The sequence below is a fragment of the Onychomys torridus genome, chromosome 11 (assembly GCF_903995425.1).
Source record: "Onychomys torridus chromosome 11, mOncTor1.1, whole genome shotgun sequence".
In the NCBI taxonomy this organism is placed as follows: domain Eukaryota; kingdom Metazoa; phylum Chordata; class Mammalia; order Rodentia; family Cricetidae; genus Onychomys; species Onychomys torridus.
In genome coordinates, this window is record NC_050453.1 from 73,806,522 (window position 1) to 73,818,946 (window position 12,425).

At 45.1% G+C, this 12,425-nt stretch overlaps 1 protein-coding gene across 1 annotated transcript in view; it reads right to left on the reverse strand.

The window, feature by feature from the left end:
- Positions 1–12,425, reverse strand: part of Tmem163 (transmembrane protein 163) — a 174,270-nt gene that overhangs the window by 68,704 nt on the left and 93,141 nt on the right. The window lies entirely within an intron of this gene.

Here is a 12,425-nt window from a genome sequence, read left to right on the forward strand (position 1 = left end):
TTGGCAGACATTAAACTGTGACTTCAAAATGTCTGCACTTGAGTCCTTTGGTGATACCAGGTCTTTACATGGAGAGCCCCAGATTTCAAAAGAGTAGATGCCCGAGTTATTGCCGTGAGAAATATGAAGAACCTCACATCAGATCTGTAATTGAACAAATGCCATTGGCTGGGGAGAGGGCTCAGTAGAGTAAATGCTTGCTTTACAAGCATGAGAGCATGACTGTGGCCCTTTGCACCCAAGTAAAAAAGTCAGGCATGGTAATGCCCTTGTAACCCTAGCCCTGGGGAGGTGGAGATGGGTGGATCCCTGGGGCTCCATGTCAGGCCAGCCCAGACTGCTTGGTAACCTCTACGCCAGTAAGAGACTGACTCAAAAAACAAGGCTGGGAATAATTAAAACCGCTTGCAGTTTTTTCAAAGGACCAGAATTTATTTCCTAACACCCATGTCAGGTGATTCACAGTCCCCTGTTATTCCTAGCTCCAGGCAATCTGACACCCTCTTCTGGCCTCTTTGGGCCAGATAAACATATACACACCTACAGGAAAGAGAAATAATACAAATATTTTTTTTAAAAAAAGGTGGTACACCATCAAAAGTTATTTTCTGGCCTATCCACGTACTTGTGTTTGTATAAATATGTACACACATATGTGCAGGTATATGCAAATACAAGCATATACACAAATGTACACACACACACATATAAACATACACAGGAGATAGTCCTTCTCTGACTCCATGGAGTCCAATGCCATGTTTCGCTCTCAGAACTACACTGGAAAGTGAGTTAAGCCTGCCAGGTGGACAGATAATGGATAGCAAATATCGAATATTAATATTATTCATGCCCTGAATTAATACCATTCAGGGCACTGTGAGCCAGTGGGGTCCTAGTGAACTCTCATCCTTCAGAGAGATGTGTTATTTACTTAAGAATCACCTTCATCTAATTCCTTGATAACATGCAAAGAGCAAAAAGCCAAAATTGCATGGAGAGTCGAGAGTCCTCTGAAGGGTCCTCCACAGAGCCTCAGCCTAGCAGCTTCCCACTGTGGCCAGCTCTCAGTTCTTGTTGCTAAACAACTGTAAAGGGTCATCAGCCCAAGACCTACATGGAAGAGCTCGGTAGCCTCCATGGAATTTTCAAGAGTCTCAAGTAATAAGTTCATTTTCTTTGGCCCATAACTGAATCATGGCATATACTGAATCCAGGATAAGAATTAATTCAATAGAAGTGGGTAGATAGCTCTGTTTCCATATAAAGAAAATCACACTAAGGGTTCTCTCTCTCTCTCTCTCTCTCTCTCTCTCTCTCTCTCTCTCTCTCTCTCTCTCTCCTTATATGTGTGTAGGTATCTGAGTATATGTGTGTGGAGACTGGAGATAAAACCCTAGTGTTATTCCTAAAGAGCTGTCCATCTAATTTTTTCTTTATTTGTTAGGTTGGTTGGCTGGCTGATTTTGATTTTTGAGACAAGGTTTCTCTGTCTGTTTCCCTGGCTGTCCTGGAACTCACTCTGGAGACCAGGCTGGCCTCAAACTCAGATCTACCTGCTTCTGCCTCCACTGCTGCCACTAGACCCACAATACAAGGTCTCTCATTGGTCTGAAACTTGCCAAAGAGGCTAGGTTGACTGGTCAGCAAGTCCTAGGGATTTCCTGTCTCTGCCCCCCCAGCACTGAGATTACAATAACCCAACTTTCTTCTTCCGGTTCTAGGGATCAAGTTTAGTTCCTATTGCTTGTGGAGTTGGTGCTTGACCACGTGAGCCATCTCCCCAACCACCAAACTGGAGGGTTTTCATTGAGGCATTGCCAAGATCACTCATGCAAGAATGAGTTGTGTTTGGAGGACAGGCCTGTCCCAGGGTGACCAATGAAGGCAGAGAAGAGGTCTGAGGTGCTCCATGCATGCATGAGTCAACACAGCCCAAAGTCACCATGGAGCCAAGATGCTGCCTGTAAGGTAGGAACTAGACTCAGTAGTGAAGAACACACATGGGCCATGTCAGCCTCAGTTGGACTGCACCCTGAAGGCTCATGAAAGGCCTATGCCAGCAGCTGTGGAGCAGGGCTTGCTTACGAGGACTGCTCTTACCAAGGTAGGGCCAGGGAGCTGAAGGGAATAGGAACTAAACGTGACACTTTTCTAAGTATTCACCCATGCTGGGGCAGACTTTAAGGGGTATAGTGGCCTGTGAGTTACGCATGCTCTCCGAAATTACCACAAACCAATTCATTGGTTCACCAAGGTGGACTTGGGTGGAGTCACTTCGTCTGTTGTTCCACTCAAATGATAATAGTGGCCAACCTTTGAAGGACAGGAATATTTGAGGTCTGTTTTTCTTGCTTTTTTTGTTTTTTGTTTTTTGTTTTTTTTTAACATTTTCTACAGCCATCATCAGTAGCCATTCAAATTAGAATATATATTTTATTTGGGGAAAAACTGTATCATACATTGAGGTTTTTCCTACTTTTTTGTGTTTTCTACAGCCATCATAAGTAACCATTCAAATTAGAATATATATTTTATTTGGGAAAATTGTATCATATAAAGATAAGCAAAGGTCTAAAATGAACTAGCAGGAGAGTTCCAACATATATCTAGACTAGAAGGCATTGCTTTCAAGTGCTTTGATCTGATAGGAAAGTACATGGTTATATATACCATTATTACATGCAGCTTTCTGGGGCCTGTGGTCTACATGAGCAGGTTGCTAATGGTTCAGAGATCCCAGGAGTGTGACTGTGGGCCACATAAGCCAGGCGACAGAACACTGGCAGAACATCACTCCTTGCCCGACAGAGTTTGTCTGTCCTAAGGCAAACTGTCATTTATGTTGAAGGACTCACTAGAGCTCCACCCTAGAAGCAGGCACACAATGTAAGTCTTAAATAAATATTTGTACAGACCTGGTTAAAAGACCAGATTTTTTTTTTTTTTTAACTAAGTCAAACCAGACCAAGAACCATGTTGACTGGAAATAAATTCAAACAGAAAGGCAGCTGGAAAATGTAAGGGACCCAGGAGACCCATTGTTAAGGCCAAGCTGAAGGCAGACCTGCAGCTGAGTAAGCAGGGGCTTGGAGGGGGGTGTCTGCAAAGCAGAGACAAGGGGCCTTGGAAATGTAGAAGGGAGTGGGCCAGCAAGGCAGCCAAGGACCAGCAGCAAGACCCCCTACACAACACCCAACAAAGACTCCAGCTTCAATTGCCAGTGAGATTGGCAGAGACAATGAGAACCCATCTGTCATCCTCTCCAAAGTCAGGCAATAATTATCTGGAGCCTTAGCACTCTTTAGCAATACCCCAGGCCCCGCAACACCTCAGAGTTGTTAAATTATGTGAGCAGTAGAACTCTGATAATAAATCAATCCCAGTTTAATTAGACTGTCTCGATCACTCAGACGACTAGCAAACACCTCCCCCACAGCTGGGGAACCAGCCCACCCTGGAGAGCCACCTCTCCATCACCCACCATCAGAGGCAGGCTCTCCACTCTTGCTTTCTGGAATCTGAGAATCAAAAGAGCTGGGACCAAGAGGGGGTAAAAAAATAATAATAATTCTCTATGTTCTGACTCGCTCCAACAGAATCTCTAATAGCTTCCATACACTGGCTCTCTCAAACAAGATTATTAACTATTGCAAAATCAGTGGTAGGATTCTTCACTGGAGAGGCTTAACACATCCTTAAGAATATGATCAAAATACGTTGTATGAAATTCTCAAAGAAAAAGAGAATAGGTCAACATTGTGTAGAGCTGGGGAGATGGCTCAGTTGATAAAGTGCTCACAAGGAGAGCAGGAGGACCCACGTTCACTGCCCAGTACCCACCTATTGAAAAAGGCTGGGTATGGTGGGTGATGTATTCTTGCAATCTCAGCATTGGGGAAGGGAAGCCCAGAGGACCCTTGGGGCTCACTTGTCAGCCAGCCTGGCCTATTTGGCAGGCTCCAGGCCACTGAGAGACCCTATCTCAAACAATGGAAATGGTACCTGAGAAATGACACCAGAGGTTGACTTCTCATCTCTACACACACATGCACATATCTACATCCTTACTCACAACCACACGTTAACACACGTACATATATACATGCACTACATATACATAAATATGAGAACACACACAAGAGAATAGGCTTGAAGAGATTACTGAATACAGCCCTGGAGCTGCTGTGTCATCTGATATCATTTTACAACATCTTATGTCACTCTGTGATGAGAGATCCATTTCCACTCAGGGTGCTCAAAAGAAACAGCTACTGAGATGCTTTCCTAAGCAGCTGGTGCCTCTCTTCTCCACAAGCCTTTTGCAGCATACAGCCAGACCGCTCTACACAGCTCACTCCATCCCAAAACCAAAGTCCTCATGCTGGAACAGGGCCTCACACTCTGCCCTCCTCCTGTACGGGCTGGACCTGGCCGCTCCTCTCCAGCCACACAGCCCCGCTGCGGCTTTACCCCAGCCTTGTGCTTCTGCCCACAACACCTGCCCCAGGGATCTGACTAACTGACCCATCACTTTCAGGTCTTTGCTTCAAGTCCCCATCTTGGGCCTGTCCTAGCTTTCCTATCCCATAATGCAACCTGTCCAACTCCATTTTCACCCCTACTTCCCTCCATTTCTTTATCCAGAGATCTCCTAGCACACTGATGAATATGATCTGTCATGGCCCCAATAGGTATCCCTCCGTGATGGTTAATATTGTCGCCTTGACAAGCTGTGGAGTCACTTAGAAGACAAGCCTCTGGGCGGGCCTGTGAAGGAGCTTCTAAATAAGGTTCACTGAAATGGGGAGACCACCCTAAATGTGGGCAGCAGCATCCCATGGGCTGAGGTCCTGGACTGGATGAAAGGGAGACAGGGAGCTGAGCACCAGTGCTTGTCTCTGTGTCCCGATTATAGATTCTCTGTGACTAGGGGCCTGACGCCCCTGCTGCCATGACCTCCCCACCGTGGTGAGGACCTCACACTGCAAGCCAAAGACCCTTCCTTCTTTAAGTTGCTTTAGTCGGACATTGGGCCACAGCCGTGAGAAGAGTAACCAACCCACTTAGTCGTTCACAGATTGTGTACGGCTGGCAGCTTCCATGGCACAGTATCAGAACGGGGCCATGGTGCTGCGTGTTTACTATCTCGTTCTCCTTAGCGTTCCAGATCCTGGGATAGAATTTCCTTCATGCAGGGGAGACACCAAGATCACATGGGAGATTAAAGGGTCAAAGGGAAGAAACCACACTAACGAGCATTGGTTAGACTAGTATCAGTCACCCGAAGGAGTGACTGTTCTGCTTGCCTGGCCCCCTCCCCAAAACCAAAAGCTAAAGCTATCAGCAATAGGACTAGACGGCATGAAGGCTGTCTTCCTTGGCTCACACTGTTGGTGCCACACCATACATTGAACCTCCCTGACATGAAGCTGCTACCGTACATTTGGAAAATCTATTTCATTGTACGTATGTATTCTGTGTGTATGTCTGTGGTGGTCCCAGACAACCTGCAGCAGTTTTCTCTCCTTCCGCTGTCTGGTCCTTGAGATTCAAACTCAGGTCGTCACTCTTGGTGGCAGATGCTGTTACCACTGAGCCATCTTGTTGGCCCCAACAGTACATTATACAGAATGACTGGACTGTGAGGAAGAGAAACATATTGAGTGGGCTTTAAAGACCTGGCTTAAGAAATGGTGCTGAAAAAGTATTTACTCACTTGAGCTGAACCAAGTCTTTAGAGGATCATTAACACTGCTGCTCAGGGAATAAAAGTTAACCATGAAAAACCAGAACCTTTTTCTTTTCTCTTCCCTTCCACTCTCCCACAGAAAGCACACCAAAGTAATAAGAAACATGGGAAACTAGGGAAAGAATACAATGGCCAAAAAAACCCACAAAGCCCAATTCACAAAAGCTATCTACCAAATACATTCAAAGCTGAAGACAGAAGGAAAGGAAGCTGAAAGCTGACAGCATACCTCCAACAAATCTCCGAATGGGCTGAGGGGTGGCTCGGTAGTGTGGGGCTCCCCCAACCCCCCAACAATCAGGTACAGTGAGACCCACCAGTAACCCCAGCACTCGGGAACCCACAGCAGGAACTCTGAGTCTGAGACCAGCCTGGGCTATATAGAAAGTTCTAGGTTGGCTTGGGCCCTAAGGTAAGATCCTATCTTAAACAATGAAGAAAGAGGTCTGGCAAGCCATGAGTTCAATCCCTAGAACATTCAGTAGGAGAAGACAACTGATTCTCGAAGAAATTGTCCTCTGATCTCCACACATGGCATTAATGCAAAACACGAACCATTGGAGCATTCATGAATAAAGAAGTGTTTTAACCAACTAACATGTATTCATTCTGTGTCTCTAATTTCTTGAAAAAGACAGATCTATAAAGCTAAAATAATAAGGCAACTGGATGACTGGTTATTAAAGCTTGTGTGTGTACAAAAATCAGTTCATATATGCAGATAAAATGTCACAGAAGCTACACAAGAAACTAGGGGTGCTGATTACCTCTAAAGACTGGAAGTGCCAGACTGAAGGGCAGCTCCACTTCCCCCATATGGGAGTCTTCTGTGTATGCTGACAGATACGTATTTCCATGGTGGACACAGAAGCCTTGCCATCAGACAAGGTTGCTGCAAATCTGGTTACTGTGGGTTGCTAGCACTCATTAGAAGAAGTGAGTTCAGTCCATAAAAGCCTGTGCAGGTGACATTTTAGAACACCTGGTTGATTCATGATTTGTTAATATCCACAAAACTAAGAGTCAGAAATTTCCCAGTATTAAAGGTCCCAAAATATTGTTTCTTCATCTTCAAAAAACAAAACCACTTTTCTTCCTAATTATGAAAAAGGAGGAGGGAAAGGAAGAGCTAGAGAGGAAGAAGGAGAGAGGGAGAATGGTTGGGAAGGAGGAGGAGGAGGTAGGGTGTTTTTAATAATATTATGGTCCTGGACAGTGGTTGGGTAAATACAATATCAGGGAATATTCTGTAGTAGATAAAAGTCTCAGGTCCCTACTCAGAACTGACTTGATCTCTCTCTCTCTCTCTCTCTCTCTCTCTCTCTCTCTCTCTCTCTCTCTGTCTCTCTCCTCTCTCTCTCTTCTTTTATGACTGGGTATGGTGGCATATCTTTCATCCCAGTACTTGAGAGGCAGAGGCATGCCAATCTCTGTGAGTTTGAGACCAGTCTGGTCTACATACAGTTCCAAGATAGTCAAAACTGTATAGAGAGATCCTATCTCAACAAAACAAAAACTTATTTTATGTGTATGGGTATTTTGCCTGCAAATATGTCTGTGTACTACATCAGATCCCTTTGGAACTGGAGTTACAGGCAGTAGTAAACCACAGTGTAGGTGCTAGGAATCAGTCTTAGGTCTTCTGTCTTCTGAAAGATCAGCAAGTGTTCTTAACAACTGAGCCATCTCTCCAGCCCCTGTGAGCTCCTTTTCAAAGGGTACAATCCTACCTGAAGCAGCTGATTACATAGCCTTATTAGATTTCTCCCAGAATAAGGCAACTCTCTCAACAAACACGAATCATGTTAGTTGGAAGCGTGTGTTAACTGATTTGTGTGTGTGTGTGTGTGTGTGTGTGTGTGTGTGTGTGTGTGTGTTCCAGGCCTATTATAGTTCAACAACAGATTGTCAGCTTTCAGTAACCTTGAGCATGAGCTTTATAGGCAACCCAAAGGTAGAAACTAGAATACAGAAAAATAAACTTTGAGTTGTGTTTCCAAGTTGACAATGCCTGTGCCTGGTGTACATTCTAAAATGAAGAGATACAGCCATAAAGAAGATGGGCTGGGGCGAGGGTTCCATTGGTAAAGTCCTGCTACACCAGGCCCCCAGGACCTGTGTAAAAACTGGCATGTGTCCACAAGCCCAGTTGCTATAGTGGCTGAAACAGGAGGATCCCAGGAGCTTGCTGGTCAACCAGTCTAGCCAAAACAGCAAGTTCCAGGTTGAGTGACAGACATTGTCTCAAAAAATAAGATGGAGAGTAATAGAGAAAGACAACTGACATTGACCTCTAGCTTCAATGAACACACAGATACAGGTATGAACACACACACACACACCTCAGAGAGAGAGGGGGAGAGAAAAGGAAGAAGGAAGGGGAAGAAAGGAAGGAAAAGAGAGGAGGACAACATTAAAATCCATCAAATGACAAACACAAAACAAGAGAAGCCTTGTAGCAGGAACAAATATGAAAGACACAACCCTTAAAAAATGAAATCTCCCACACTCTGTGACATCACTATGCCACGTTGACTCAGACCCAAATAGGCAGACTGAACTCTGATGAATGTTTGTAGATGGAGAGCTGTATTTTGAGTGTTTTACGTGAACAAGGACAATGCCTTAGTGGTATAGAACTATAAATCAAAAATTAATCTATGTTGATTCTCCAAAAATAAGATTGTAACAGTAAGGAGTGGTATTTTTTCATAATCCAGAGACAATAACTTCTGTCCTTTCTAAGTGGTCCTGGGAATTGATCCAACAAGGCTCAGGTTCAGTCCTCAGCACCACAGAAACTGTGCATAGTGTACATGGTGATGCAAGCCTACTATCCCAACACTCTGAAGGCAGAAGCAGGCCAAGGTCATTCTCAGCTACATAGAGTGTTTGAAGCCATAATAGGTTATATAAGACCTTGACTCTGAGAAATAACCAAACAAGAAGCCAATTTGATCTAGTCCCAGCTAGTTACATCACATTCAGAGTCAACAGTAGAGAGAAACCAATGCAACTGTGCTGCCCACTGCTTATGCTCAGCTACCTGTCCTCGATCTTACATTGTTTAGAACCCAGCTCAGGAAATAGTGTCAACCATATTTGAGTGGGTCTTCCCACCTTAGTTAACAATGAGGACAATCCCCTACAGACACGCCCACAGGCCAAACCTGATCTAGATAATTCCTCAACTGAAGCTCTCTTTCTGTGATTCTAGGTTATGTCAAGTTGACAGTTAAAACCAGCCAGCACAGACACCAAGATGTTGAATACACAGGCAATGGGACACTGGCTGAAATGGTATCACCTGCTTAAACGTCACTCACCATGACCTTTTCTCATGTGTGTGTGTGTGTGTGTGTGTGTGTGTGTGTGTGTGTGTGTGTTTCTTTTTGTAATCAGAAACACACTAGTGGACAACGTGGCTGTAATCTGAGTGCTTCCTGAGTGTGGATGCAGTGTGATCACCTACCCCTGCAGCTGTCATGCCTTCCCTGCATGACGACACGATCCCCTTGAACTGTGAGCCAGAATCAACTCTTCCTCCATTGCATTTCCCCTGTCAAAGCAACAGGAAAAGTAGACAGTACACTTCATCATGGGGTCCCATGAGCACTCCCATGTTTGTTGGCTGACACAATAAGACTCCCATGACCTGATTCAGAGCTATAACTAATGGCTGATATTTGTTGCAGAAAACGGTCTGTGGGGGGTGGGGGAAGAAAGAGAGAGAGAGAGAAAGAGAGAGAGAGAGAGAGAAAGAGAGAGAGAGAGAGAGAGAAGAGGAAAGCTGATAGAACTAAGTTTAGAAGAAGCAAATTGCCAATTCCAGTCCCTTCCCACTGGGCAATACCATACAGGCTTCCTTCTGCTGTACACTGTGATAGTATGTGCCAAAGCTTTCTACAAGGGGCCTTATTAGACTCGGTGCCCAGCAATCTTACTTCTGTACTTTACATAGACTCCTCTCCTCTAGAATGTCCCAGAACTCCAGACTCCCTAGGAGAAATCAAGGACTCAGCACAGAGCATTCAGTGTGTGTTTCAGGCACAGTGAGCTTTTACCATGTAATTTACCCTCTGGACCTGTGGAATGTTGCTCAGTTGGTAGAGCCCTTGCCTGTGTGCACAGAGTCCTAGCGCCACATAATCCAGCATGATGGACATGCCCATGACCTCAGCACTCTGGAGATAGAAGCAGAATGATGAGAAACCCTAGGTCATCCTCAGTTACATGGTGACTTCGAGAGTTAAATTGACTCTTCAGTGTAAAGAAATGTTTGCTGGCCAAAGTCCTAAATGACACTTAACGGCCAAGCTTGCAAGCAATCTCAAGTCTGCAGCTAACCACCTCTTTACAATCCAAAGACTAGAGCTCAGAGACAGCCTGCCCCAAGTCACACAGCACAGGAAGAACCCCACCCACCCCACCCCCTGCTGCCGCCGCCACCCAGGTCTGCAGAGAGAAGCATACACAGTCATCCCATCCTCAGCCTCCAGATGCTCACAGCTTCCACAGAAGTTGCTCCCCATCGGATGGAACCTGCCAAGGATAGAGCTCAACAGGACTCAGTCCTGGGTACACAGGTTCACCATGGCAACACCAATTACATCTAATGTTTAGAAATTTCACTGATAGAATAAATACAAATGTTTCCACAGTCTAATCTGAAGTATATGCTGAATCTGGAATGGGGAAAGGGCTCATCCTAGAGAGATACACCACGTGTATCAGAAAGTAGAAACCAGCAGTCCTCAAATGGGAGCCTGACCCCAGGTAAAGTCTCTCATACTTTGGTGGTTGTCACAGTGGGGAGGGAAGGTTATAATTGGCATCTGATACAGGCCAGATCTCCTGCTAATTTTTAATATCCTTCTTCTATCCATTCTCCTTAGAAAAAGCCACCCCAACTCTAATTATATTTTAAAACGCCCAATTCATTATCACTTTAATTAGAATTGTGCATCCTTCACTTAGAACTGGAAGAGTTCTAAGTCCAACCTCTTTGTATGTTGGGGGTGCCTCGTGGGCTGGTCCACACACATGTGTTTGCATGGAGGCCAGAGTCAACCTTGGATTTCTTTCTCAGGATGCTATCTCCCAGGTTTTCTGAGATGGGCTCTGTTATTAACCTCGGAGCTCACCAACTTGACTAGGCTGACTGGCCAGTGAGCCCCAGGGATCTGTCTCTACCTCACCAACTCTCAAATGACAACCTTACATCACCATGCCCAACTTTTGAATGTGTGTGCTGGGGACCAGACTCAAGCTCTCATGCTTATACAGCAAGTACTTTACTGATTCAACTATCTCCTTGGGTCCTAGTCCAAGCTCTTTAAATGACAGACAAACAAAAACAGTGAAATCTAGTGAAGAAGTCACTCAACGGAGACTCCATTATTAACATGTTGAAATTGAAACTCTAAATACCCATTTTGACTCTTGGTCATGTACCCTCCCTAATGCACCCACTGTCCCACCAAGCTGGGACAGTAGAGCTCAGGAGACCCTCTGCTTGTTAGAGATCTTAATTGTGCACTGATCTGAAATGAATTTCCCATCATGGCCTTTGAGAGGAAAGCTGAACAGCAAGAAGCCAATATTCCTCAGAAAATAATAAAGAAATAGAAAACTAATAAAGACAATTGCCATGCTGGAGGAGGTTTGATAGGACATTCTGATGCTGCTTCTATGCATCGCTTCTGAAAATCACATGATTAGCCCGAAGTACAGCAGTGCTAAATCAATGGTTGTGACACGCCCTAGACATTCAAGCCTTGAGTGAGAACTCCAGAGAAGGCGAAGAGACTTTCCATACTGTCTGTCTCTGGAGCACTTTGTGTGTCTTTCATGCTCAGTCAGCCTGAGAGACAATCAAGGAGCTCTTTAGACGGCCTGAGGAAACAGGGACTCAGTCTCCCGGGACACGCTCACCATTACACCACACGTACAGAGCCGTAGAAGCACGAGGGTAGAGAACATTAGTCACTTCTCTCCAGAACAGAGTCCCATTGTGTATGTGTGGCCCAGCAACCAGAGAAACCCACATGAAGAAACTCTTTCCACAGTCCAATCTGAAGTGTATGTTAAATCTGAAAATCCTAGAAAGTGACCCATCACGTGTATCAGAAAGTAGAAAATAACATTCCTACATGGGGCCTAGTTCCAGGCAAAGTCCCATACTTTGGTGATTGTCACAGCAGGAAGATTACAGTTGGCAGAGAGCAGATCTCCTAGTACGTGTCCTACAAGGCACAGGACACTGCTCATCAATAAGGAATTATTCATTCCAAAATAGCAGTAGTGCTGAGGGTGGGACACCCTGCTCTGAGCAGATGAGACCAATCTCAGGTCCTGGGGGCCTGAAGACCTATTCAGTGCTCAGAGACCTGGACTGCCTTTACTACTGAGGATAAAAAGTGGATGGATGGATGGATGGATGGATGGATGAATAACAGACAGATGAGAGAATAAAAGTCAACATGTAATTCAGAGCTGTGATGTGTTCCAGTGGGCAGAGTGCTTGCCTTGCATGCACAAAGCCCTGGGTTCAGCCCCCATCACGGTATACACTGGGTGTGGTGGTGTACAATGGTCATGATCATTGACTACACAGTGAGTTTGAGTTCAGCCTGGGCTACATGAGCCCCTGCCCCCACGCCCACCCAAAAGT